The sequence below is a fragment of the Helianthus annuus genome, chromosome 3 (assembly GCF_002127325.2).
Source record: "Helianthus annuus cultivar XRQ/B chromosome 3, HanXRQr2.0-SUNRISE, whole genome shotgun sequence".
Taxonomy (NCBI): domain Eukaryota; kingdom Viridiplantae; phylum Streptophyta; class Magnoliopsida; order Asterales; family Asteraceae; genus Helianthus; species Helianthus annuus.
The window spans coordinates 4,648,283-4,660,730 of record NC_035435.2 but is presented as its reverse complement, the minus strand read 5'-3'; the positions used below and the strand labels follow the sequence as shown (position 1 = coordinate 4,660,730).

The window sequence follows — 12,448 nt, the reverse complement described above, 5'->3', positions numbered from 1 at the left end:
TTACTACAGACGGTTTATCAAGGATTTCTCGAAGATTGCGCAGCCACTTACACTACTGACACAGAAGGGTGTCACCTACCGTGGGGAGATCCCCAGGAGACTGCTTTTCAGCACCTAAAGGATAGGCTTTGCGGCGCACCTATTCTCTCATTGCCAGAGGGCACGGACGATTTCGTAGTATATTGTGACGCATCCATTCAAGGTCTTGGATGTGTGTTACTGCAGCGCGACAAGGTCATTGCTTACGAGATTCATGAACGGGACTACACGACGTACGATTTAGAGCTGAGATCTGCAGTTTTCGCGCTTAAGATATGGCGACACTACCTGTACGGTACCAGGTGCACGATCCACACCGATCACAGGAGTCTGGAGTATATTCTTAAGCAGAAGGATTCGAAGATGCGTCAACGATGATGGGTTGAACTACTGAACGGTTACGAATGCGTTATCAAGTACCATCCAGGCAAGGCCAATGTTGTGGCTGACGCCCTCAGTCGGAAGGACACTTTACCTCGGCGCGTGCGAGCGCTACAAGCTTACGATTCAGCCTAGCCTTCCAGCATAAATACGAAATGCTGAAGCCATACGTGTGTAACACCCCAAATTTCGTAAGATATACTAAAATGCTTTAATTGTAATATTTAGCGAAAAGAAATGATAAATATAGAATTCTACTATTAGTAAAGTTTTATAAACTATGGAAAGTATAAAACACATGTGCACATGAAGTTAACCAAGTTTGTATGTAAAATGAAATAAATTGCCATGTTATAAAAGATAAGGGGGTTAAAATGAAAAATGTATAAATAAAACACTTGACCAAAAGTTAGTCAGTGTTTGGTGATGGTGTGCGATCGAGAGAAAGGGCAGGGGAAGAACAAAAACCCTAATCAGCCTAAATTCTTCAAATTGAGGGAGGAATTTGGCTCAAAACTAATGCATGAACCAAGATTCTTGACCACCCAAGTGTTCTTCACACCAAGTAAGTCGAATTTTATGTTTTGATGATGTTTGACAAGATGGGTTATGATCAATTCGTAAATTGATATGAAATTAAGCAAGATTGTGAATTAGAATCACCAAATAGAACTTGTGTTGTGTGTGATTTTGAGTAATTTCATGGTTTGAAGCAAAACCCACTTGTTCAAGTAGTATGATGTTATGTGATGATCTTGTAGTTGTGAAATTTGTCTAAATATTATGAACTAGTTAGTGTGTGATGCATGAATATAGGTTAGATTGAAGGATGGAATGAAATTAAAGAAATTCTTAGTGGTGATGATGAAGGAAGATAAGAGATAGGAATGAAAGCATGATTTAGTTGTACATTGTGCATCAAACGGTGTACGCACACCAAGTGTTTGATGAAATGCCTAGTGTAGGATAGTGTGGGAAATTTCATGCCAACTAATGAATGAATATGTGTTGAGTATGGTAATGATATAATTAATGATTGTTGAACATAAGAGACGCGTAGTAGAAGGAATTCATGAGAAGGTGTTGTTGATGATATCATTTGGGTGGAAATGTGCATTAGGAGCTTGTACCATATGCTTGAACGAGGAGGATGCACATCATGTATTGGATCAATTTCTTATTGGTAATGTAGGATTTGATGTACACTAAATACAAAACATGTGAACTTGCTAGTAATGATGTTATGACTTCGTTTAAATAGGCTCACCTTGTATGTGATGGTCAAATGTGAGATAATGAAAGCATTAACATGTGAAAGTATGTGTATGTAGTTAGGTGATCGTGTGGATGTAAGCATATTTCATCATGATTGTTATATATATATATATATATAGTGATGCTTGTGTAGCCTAAAATAATAATACGGATATATGGGGTTATGTCATAAGTTATATGTTAAACCGTTGACTTCCGAAAGTCAACAACGCGTCTACGCATAGGAAGCATGATTTGATTTGTTGTCTTAAAGGTAGGATCATAGGAAGTCGCATGGTACATGTTATGTTAATACGCGTTATTTGTGATGACATGATGAATTACATTAGTTTGAAAGGATATGAAATTGATTATATGTCTTATGCTTGTTAATTTTGACTAAAGAAAGTCAAATGTGAAATATGCGGTTGATATGATCGTTAACATGTACAATGATGTATGCTAACGAAAATGTGATTTGGTGACATGAAAGTATAGGAATCATGTCAAGACGGACTCAAGCATGAAAGGCTAACGGGTCAAGAGGAGACAAGGAATCGGATACGAACCCGGATGCACGAGGTAAGTAATTTCTATAATTACTTCTTAGTTGTTTATGTAAAGTCATGTGCAATCTAATTATTATGATAATTGAGGTCATAGAGGAATGAATGGGTATGATATCAATGAAGTATTAAACGGATCTTAGCAACTATCCGAGTATGATATGTGTGATTAAGAATGATAGCTAAGTAGTAGGATTGGTTACTTAGGCAAGAAAGTCCTTTGTTATTAAGGATAGGGCTAAATTGACAAAAACGCCCTTGATGGGTATTTCGGCCAAATGACCTTAAAAGTCGCTTGGAAACAAACTATTTGATTCGAGTAGTGTCTTGGTCAAGTATAAAAGCGAAGTATAGAGTTTTATATGCCATAGACCATTTAATGCGCAAATACCCATAACAGGTCAAAATAAGCCTTTGAGCGAAAGTGAGTTAAGAGGATGCAAGGCAACCGAGAATTTAACCTTTCATGATAGTCGAAAATAAAATTATTAAGTCCATATGGCATTGTGGTCAAATAATCAGATTATGTTGGTAAAAGCACGAACGGGTCAAATAGTTAGATAAAGAATAATAAGGCGGAAGCGTGTAAGATAGGAATTTCCTTAAATCGGATATGGGATTCCAAGTCCATATGATAGAATGTGAAATTAGAAGCATGTAGGAAGAAACGGGAGGTTAATCGGATAAACGGATCAAAAGTTACGCAAGTTTTAGTGCGTACGATCGACGAAAACAACACAGCAAGAAAATGGCAAATCTAGAGGCCGTCGCCGACGCCCATAGGGGCCGTCGCCGACGCCTCATGGAAAATGCAGTTTTGCCGACGCCTTATCTTGCTGTCTACGGAGAGTTTGGGCTACGCGTAAAACCAAGGGCCGTCGCCGACGCCCCCTAGGGCCGTCGCCGACGCCCTCCCCATGTCCAAAATGCTGTAAATTGTTATTTAAGTCAATTTTTGGAACGTAGGTTCCGGTATGTTAACCGTGGACTACGGTGGATCTCCCAAGCATGGTTTTGATCGTGCCTTTAATGTTTTTGGGCTATAAATCTAAGTTTAGGTCCCATGTGATTAATATACGTGTATGTAGTGATATGTAAGATCTTGAATGTGTAAGTAGGGATGTAGGTGCGAATGCGAAGGTGTATATAGGTATGTATGAAGGTACGTATAAGTGTACGTATGTACGTAGAAACATAGGAAGGCGTGTATGTACATAGACGTGTATGTATGCATATAGGAATATATGCAGCCATGATTTAGATGTGTTAAGTAATAACGTTATTAACAGCGTGCCTTGAGAATGAAAAGCATTGCAGGTACATTATTGAAGCCTCATTTGGTAATGCATACGCGTATGGAATGTTTAAAGTTAGGAAGACAACGAAATGGGAAGCGTACGAGAATGAATCTAGTTTATATAATGCGTGCTAATGTTATGAATGTATGTGTGGATGCAGGTTGTATGAGTCACGGAGGATTACTGAAAAGTGAAGATCGAAGACCGAGTCTTAAGTTATATTGTACGGGAGTGTTTGAATAAGTAATGTCATAAATATAATTTATATTTCTATTTGTAAATAAGTTCAAGGGGAGTATTCAGTATAACAGTGTCACTTTAAAAATTTACTTCAAGTAAGTCAAGGCGTTTAAAAAGAAAGAAATTTTAAAGCTCCTTTTTCCGCTGCGTTATCTTTAAGGTTAAACGTGTTAGTGCGTAACAAGTTGGTATCAGAGCCCTGGTTTGAGAGAATCAAGTAACAGGAGGTAAATACTCGAACTCAAACCGGTGTGCTCTCGTGACCAAGAACCCGTACAATCTAAGACTCGATCGAGGCCTAAATGCAAAAGCGAATGTAAGTATGTATTAGATTATGTATTTGAAGGAAACTAATAGTATGTTATGTGCAAGGTAAGCTTAAGAGTTTGAAGAGGGTGATCCGTGAATGCAGGATAGGATGAACGCCAAGGCGGGCGAAGGTGCAACTAGGCAAATTAACCCCAGGTACACAATACTAATATGTATGAGTACCAATGTCAAAATAAAAAGGAAAGGGTCTCCTTGGGAGGGTAATTATTAAACGAAAGACCATGATGTGGTCTTGGGGAAGTGTTAGAAATATGCACGAAACTGAAACCCATCTTTCGGGCGTAAGGCGATGATTACACGAAGGCACGAAACTAGTGTGTGGATTGCGCACCTGGCCAGTACGCAAGAAGCATATGACGTTCGTGAGACCGTGGCAATTATTGCAGGTATGCCCGGTAGAACTGGGTAGCAGGTGGGCGCTATGTTGTAGCGAATGCGAAATAGCAAATCCATTGCGGATTTGGTTATACTAACGAAGGTTATAAAAAGTTATGCGAGTCGACTGGTTCTAGCGAACAAGTCGAATAAGAATGAGCTACCATCCGTTTTGAACGGGTGATTTCGAATGCTCTAATGAATGTTAGAAGCTTAATCCGTTATACGGATTGAAAGAAGAAGTTATGATTAAAAGCGAAAAACCCAATTATTTGGGTAATGGAATATGTATGCTTAACTCTCATTGAGAGTGTTTATGCCGAAACCCAACTATTTGGGTAATCGAATGTGTATGCTTAACTCTCATTGAGAGTGTTTATGCCGAAACCCAATTATTTGGGTAATCGAATGTGTATGCTTAACTCTCATTGAGAGTGTTTATGCCGAAACCCAACTATTTGGGTAATCGAATGTGTATGCTTAACTCTCATAGAGAGTGTTTATGCCGAACCCCATTTACTTGGGTAGTTGAATGTGTAAGGAAGAAGAAAACTCATATATGGATAGAACTAAAATGAAGTAATTATGATTCGACAACTAAGATGACTAACCTTAAAGCCTAGTTGCTAAAGGCAAGTAAAACTTTAAGTTTTTGTTAAAACACATGTAAGGAAGAAAAGGTACGAATGATATGTTTGAAGCCGCTAGATGGATTCAAACATAGAAGGAATGAAGGGTATGGATGTTACATTTAAATCCGTGGGACGGATTTAAAACATGTACCTCGATACGTATATATATATATATATATATATATATATATATATATATATATATATAAATAACAAGAATGATATATTAAGAAATGGCCATGTATTGACCTGTTATGAATAGGTCTAGCACACTAATGTCTTAAGAAGGAATTGATAAAGTATTGATGTATAAACGAGGTCATGTGATAAACATCATGTTTAAATAAAATCGAATGAAGTGTGTAAACCCCTAATTTTATAATGAGATTGGCAGAAATCATGATGCAATGAATCTACCGAGGACGGTGAAAGAATGCTCATGAATGGAAGTTCATGATACCAGATGGATAAGATCAACCCTGTTAAGATACGGATTCGTGAAGGAGCGAGTCAACTCGGGTTGTTACACGTTGGTCGGTGCCAAATTAGGAAGGTTAGTAAATGGTTTAACTTGTGGATGCTAAATAGAAAGTTACATATTGACTGATGTTCTATGTGAACTAGTGGTACTGAACTTGAACGATCATAACTGTGGAAATTATGATAGAATATACGAGACGGCGAGTATCGTTAAGAAATGCTAACCTTGATGCTCGGCTTGTTGGCCATGTTCATTTGAACAAGATCTTGTAGAAAAGATACGCATGGCATAATTGACAATAGTAACCACGGAAATAATGCTTAGTCCTCATGATAAGTACGGATAAAAGAAGTGTGATTTTAGTTGTAATAATAAGTCTTTGAGTGATTATAGCATGTGTACGATAATATATCGGCCCCTCCTATGAGCTTAAGGATGATCGGAAGTAACGATAGTAATGGAATGTTTGGGATGGCTCGTAGTGAACAAAATGAAAGATAGCATATGATGTATGAGTAGAATGAAATAAATCGATTTATTTCGATTAGCAAATATGTGAATGTAATATGCGTAAATAGGAAGTTAGAAACAAGCCATAGACTTGGGTTTGCACGATTAATAATTGTATACAATTGGAACAAATTCGATGAGTGAAATGCTAGTGATAGTATGTACTAGAAACTAGCAATATAAAGTAAAAGACACTAATAAGAGCTCTGGACCAGACCCTGACCTCGTGTTATTATGAAGGCCAATTACTAATTTAAGAAGATAAGGACAATGTGTACCATCATGATTATTCATGATTAAGACTTTTGCAAAGACCCGAATGACTTAGGTTGTAACGTGCCCATTGAATAAGTACAATAGAAGGGTAAGAGTAAGAACGAGAAAGGTTTCGGGGACGAAACCTTCTTTAAGGGGGGTAGACTTGTAACACCCCAAATTTCGTAAGATATACTAAAATGCTTTAATCGTAATATTTAGCGAAAAGAAATGATAAATATAGAATTCAACTATTAGTAAAGTTTTATAAACTATGGAAAGTATAAAACACATGTGCACATGAAGTTAACCAAGTTTGTATGTAAAATGAAATAAATTGCCATGTTATAAAAGATAAGGGGGTTAAAATGAAAAATGTATAAATAAAACACTTGACCAAAAGTTAGTCAGTGTTTGGTGATGGTGTGCGATCGAGAGAAAGGGCAGGGGAAGAACAAAAACCCTAATCAGCCTAAATTCTTCAAATTGAGGGAGGAATTTGGCTCAAAACTAATGCATGAACCAAGATTCTTGACCACCCAAGTGTTCTTCACACCAAGTAAGTCGAATTTTATGTTTTGATGATGTTTGACAAGATGGGTTATGATCAATTCGTAAATTGATATGAAATTAAGCAAGATTGTGAATTAGAATCACCAAATAGAACTTGTGTTGTGTGTGATTTTGAGTAATTTCATGGTTTGAAGCAAAACCCACTTGTTCAAGTAGTATGATGTTATGTGATGATCTTGTAGTTGTGAAATTTGTCTAAATATTATGAACTAGTTAGTGTGTGATGCATGAATATAGGTTAGATTGAAGGATGGAATGAAATTAAAGAAATTCTTAGTGGTGATGATGAAGGAAGATAAGAGATAGGAATGAAAGCATGATTTAGTTGTACATTGTGCATCAAACGGTGTACGCACACCAAGTGTTTGATGAAATGCCTAGTGTAGGATAGTGTGGGAAATTTCATGCCAACTAATGAATGAATATGTGTTGAGTATGGTAATGATATAATTAATGATTGTTGAACATAAGAGACGCGTAGTAGAAGGAATTCATGAGAAGGTGTTGTTGATGATATCATTTGGGTGGAAATGTGCATTAGGAGCTTGTACCATATGCTTGAACGAGGAGGATGCACATCATGTATTGGATCAATTTCTTATTGGTAATGTAGGATTTGATGTACACTAAATACAAAACATGTGAACTTGCTAGTAATGATGTTATGACTTCGTTTAAATAGGCTCACCTTGTATGTGATGGTCAAATGTGAGATAATGAAAGCATTAACATGTGAAAGTATGTGTATGTAGTTAGGTGATCGTGTGGATGTAAGCATATTTCATCATGATTGTTATATATATATATATAGTGATGCTTGTGTAGCCTAAAATAATAATACGGATATATGGGGTTATGTCATAAGTTATATGTTAAACCGTTGACTTCCGAAAGTCAACAACGCGTCTACGCATAGGAAGCATGATTTGATTTGTTGTCTTAAAGGTAGGATCATAGGAAGTCGCATGGTACATGTTATGTTAATACGCGTTATTTGTGATGACATGATGAATTACATTAGTTTGAAAGGATATGAAATTGATTATATGTCTTATGCTTGTTAATTTTGACTAAAGAAAGTCAAATGTGAAATATGCGGTTGATATGATCGTTAACATGTACAATGATGTATGCTAACGAAAATGTGATTTGGTGACATGAAAGTATAGGAATCATGTCAAGACGGACTCAAGCATGAAAGGCTAACGGGTCAAGAGGAGACAAGGAATCGGATACGAACCCGGATGCACGAGGTAAGTAATTTCTATAATTACTTCTTAGTTGTTTATGTAAAGTCATGTGCAATCTAATTATTATGATAATTGAGGTCATAGAGGAATGAATGGGTATGATATCAATGAAGTATTAAACGGATCTTAGCAACTATCCGAGTATGATATGTGTGATTAAGAATGATAGCTAAGTAGTAGGATTGGTTACTTAGGCAAGAAAGTCCTTTGTTATTAAGGATAGGGCTAAATTGACAAAAACGCCCTTGATGGGTATTTCGGCCAAATGACCTTAAAAGTCGCTTGGAAACAAACTATTTGATTCGAGTAGTGTCTTGGTCAAGTATAAAAGCGAAGTATAGAGTTTTATATGCCATAGACCATTTAATGCGCAAATACCCATAACGGGTCAAAATAAGCCTTTGAGCGAAAGTGAGTTAAGAGGATGCAAGGCAACCGAGAATTTAACCTTTCATGATAGTCGAAAATAAAATTATTAAGTCCATATGGCATTGTGGTCAAATAATCAGATTATGTTGGTAAAAGCACGAACGGGTCAAATAGTTAGATAAAGAATAATAAGGCGGAAGCGTGTAAGATAGGAATTTCCTTAAATCGGATATGGGATTCCAAGTCCATATGATAGAATGTGAAATTAGAAGCATGTAGGAAGAAACGGGAGGTTAATCGGATAAACGGATCAAAAGTTACGCAAGTTTTAGTGCGTACGATCGACGAAAACAACACAGCAAGAAAATGGCAAATCTAGAGGCCGTCGCCGACGCCCATAGGGGCCGTCGCCGACGCCTCATGGAAAATGCAGTTTTGCCGACGCCTTATCTTGCTGTCTACGGAGAGTTTGGGCTACGCGTAAAACCAAGGGCCGTCGCCGACGCCCCCTAGGGCCGTCGCCGACGCCCTCCCCATGTCCAAAATGCTGTAAATTGTTATTTAAGTCAATTTTTGGAACGTAGGTTCCGGTATGTTAACCGTGGACTACGGTGGATCTCCCAAGCATGGTTTTGATCGTGCCTTTAATGTTTTTGGGCTATAAATCTAAGTTTAGGTCCCATGTGATTAATATACGTGTATGTAGTGATATGTAAGATCTTGAATGTGTAAGTAGGGATGTAGGTGCGAATGCGAAGGTGTATATAGGTATGTATGAAGGTACGTATAAGTGTACGTATGTACGTAGAAACATAGGAAGGCGTGTATGTACATAGACGTGTATGTATGCATATAGGAATATATGCAACCATGATTTAGATGTGTTAAGTAATAACGTTATTAACAGCGTGCCTTGAGAATGAAAAGCATTGCAGGTACATTATTGAAGCCTCATTTGGTAATGCATACGCGTATGGAATGTTTAAAGTTAGGAAGACAACGAAATGGGAAGCGTACGAGAATGAATCTAGTTTATATAATGCGTGCTAATGTTATGAATGTATGTGTGGATGCAGGTTGTATGAGTCACGGAGAATTACTGAAAAGTGAAGATCGAAGACCGAGTCTTAAGTTATATTGTACGGGAGTGTTTGAATAAGTAATGTCATAAATATAATTTATATTTCTATTTGTAAATAAGTTCAAGGGGAGTATTCAGTATAACAGTGTCACTTTAAAAATTTACTTCAAGTAAGTCAAGGCGTTTAAAAAGAAAGAAATTTTAAAGCTCCTTTTTCCGCTGCGTTATCTTTAAGGTTAAACGTGTTAGGGCGTAACAACGTGGCTCACGACAGCGATTAGAACAGAAGGCAGACGGCGCTTACTACATAACTGGACACATTTGGGTCCCATTCTTTGGCAAGCTTATTTTCCGACGCGTGAGACATTCGGATTACTGGAACAAACGGTGACTTGGCTCACAAACACAGGCTAATTGATGAAATGGGATAACTATCGTAATGGTATGTGTGCCCTAGGTTTAAGGCAGTGGTTGCCCGATGAAACCCTGGTGATACCCTTACCGGAATTTGAGGTCATCGGATCAGTTGTATATATCAGGGAATCTATCGAAAGCATGGGCTAAGAAGTCAAGGTTCGTTAGCAGGAGTCTTATGACAATCGTGAGGACTTGTTAAACTTCAAAACGTGGACTGAAGTTCACATAGGAACGGAAGGATATGTTAAAACTTCAATATTCTCAATTGTTTAAGGGATTGAACCAACTCTTGATACCACTAGTGAATTTCGGGACGAAATTTCCTCCAAGTTGGGGAGGATGTGACACCCCAGGAAAACCAACAAACGATATAACTTACTTAGCTTTAACTTACCTAGCTTTAACTTATCTAGCTGCTTTAACTTACCTAGTTTCCTCAGTGAGTGCGTACCAAATTTCGGGACGAAATTTCTTTTTAGTTGGGGATACTGTGACAACTCGAACTTTAGACTTACTTTGATGTAACGTTACGTGTCTATGTGATACCTTGATTAATGAATGTTATGATGTATGTGCACGATATGTGATTATATGAACTTGAACGATTAATTGAAAGTATGATTGTTATGCTTTGTGTATGTAATGTAATGTACGTATGTATGGTTATAACCCGGTCGCACATGTTATGCTTTGTGTATGTAATGTAATGTACGTATGTACGGTTATAACCCGGTCGCACAACAACACACCCACACTTGACCGCACAAGGCCATTGGGCCGTGTTACTTGTATTGGAGCTTTAGGGCGGCCCAAGTGGTGGGCTCGGCCCATCCTTCCTTAAACCGAATAACACTTAGGAGAGTTGTAACTATTCTCCACTTTTTACAAAATCTCAACACACACAAGAACCCTAGACTCCTTCTCTCTCTCTCGTTTGCTTGGAACCCGACGGCACAAGATCTTCATACGGATCACTCCCTTCTCCTTCTTTAATTCGGTTAGTGTTAATATTATTTCTATTGCTTATGTTGGTTGTTTGTGTGGCCATGATTGATCATAGGATTGATAAACTACATGAACTAATTGCTAACTAAACCGGATATATATATATATAATCTCGGCTGTGATGAGTTGATGTTGGGTTGAATTAGATTTGATGGTTAGTATCGAATAGATGCTAATCGACTGATATGTTTCTGTCTTTTGAATCGGATATGATGTTGATTGTTGTTGATGTTTATAAATCGGCTTCATGTTGTTAAGTCCGCATGTTTATTCAAGGTTTAGATACATTGTTCATGACTATGACTCGGTTAGGGTTCATGTGAATTGGGTGCTAGGTTGCTTGTTTGATCGATAATTGATTTGGTTGAAATCGGTGATTGTGTTAATTGATAGAATGTAAATAGGGAAACTGTTGAATGTTATGTAACTAATTGGCATGATTCAAGGAATTGGTTGTTTGATCGCACAAATGGATCTGATTATTGTGAGAGGTCTAATCGCACAAGCTGTAATGTTAATTTAAATGTTGGGCTATGCATATCATGTTGGACTGGATCAGCTCCAATCGCACAACCCGCAATCCACATGAACCGCACAAGACCGAAGTATTGTACTGTTGGGCCTTAAAGCCCAGATTCGGTCGCACTAGGAATTCTCAGTCGCACAAGATGTTTTGAATCGCACAAGATTTGTTATCTGTTTATTGTATTGGGCTATATCTTTATCAGTTGGGTTTCTAATCTTTGGGCCGGGTATATGATGAATCGCACAACCCAAGCAGATCGCACAAGTCTGCTTGGATCGCACAATGCCACTTATACGTTATCTGTTGGGCCAAGAATGTATTGCTGATCCGTTATGTTATTTGGGCCGTATAACCCAAAACCCAATCGCACAAGTCATTCCTAATCGCACAAACAGTTGTTGTCGCACAAGATTAATTGAATTGCATAAGTTAAAGTGTTTGATTAATTGTTGGGCCGCACCAGTCTTGGACTGCATAGGTTTTATTGGGCCGGCTATTCACAATGGGCTTTTACATAAACTCGTCTGATATTACTCTATGCGTATGGCATGAATACTACGTGTTCGTAACTTGCTAGTTCTATGTAAACATACGTGTTTTACCTGAACCCAACCTGACTTGTATGATAAACCTGCTAGGACGTGGTTGATCACATTGTAGCTTAACTGAACCTTTTCGTGTATCATACCGAGCAACCCCAGGTGAGTTCATTTCATTTTTCTCAAGCATGCGTCCCGGTGGTTTGGGACAACTAGTAAACATTTGGACGGGAAACATTGGGTAAACAACTTAATCGGTTTTGGTTATTGCCTGGAGGGCAATGGGGGTAATTAGTTGATAGCGCTATTAGGTGGGAAACCTCACAC

General features: G+C 37.8%; 1 long non-coding RNA gene across 1 annotated transcript; it reads left to right on the top strand.

Annotated features, from left to right (window-relative positions):
- Positions 1-857: 857 nt before the first annotated feature.
- LOC110927489 lies at positions 858-3,828 on the top strand. Its single transcript, XR_002585661.1, has 3 exons — positions 858-985; positions 2,173-2,256; positions 3,699-3,828. It is a non-coding gene; the product is annotated as an uncharacterized LOC110927489 (long non-coding RNA).
- Positions 3,829-12,448: the final 8,620 nt, after the last annotated feature.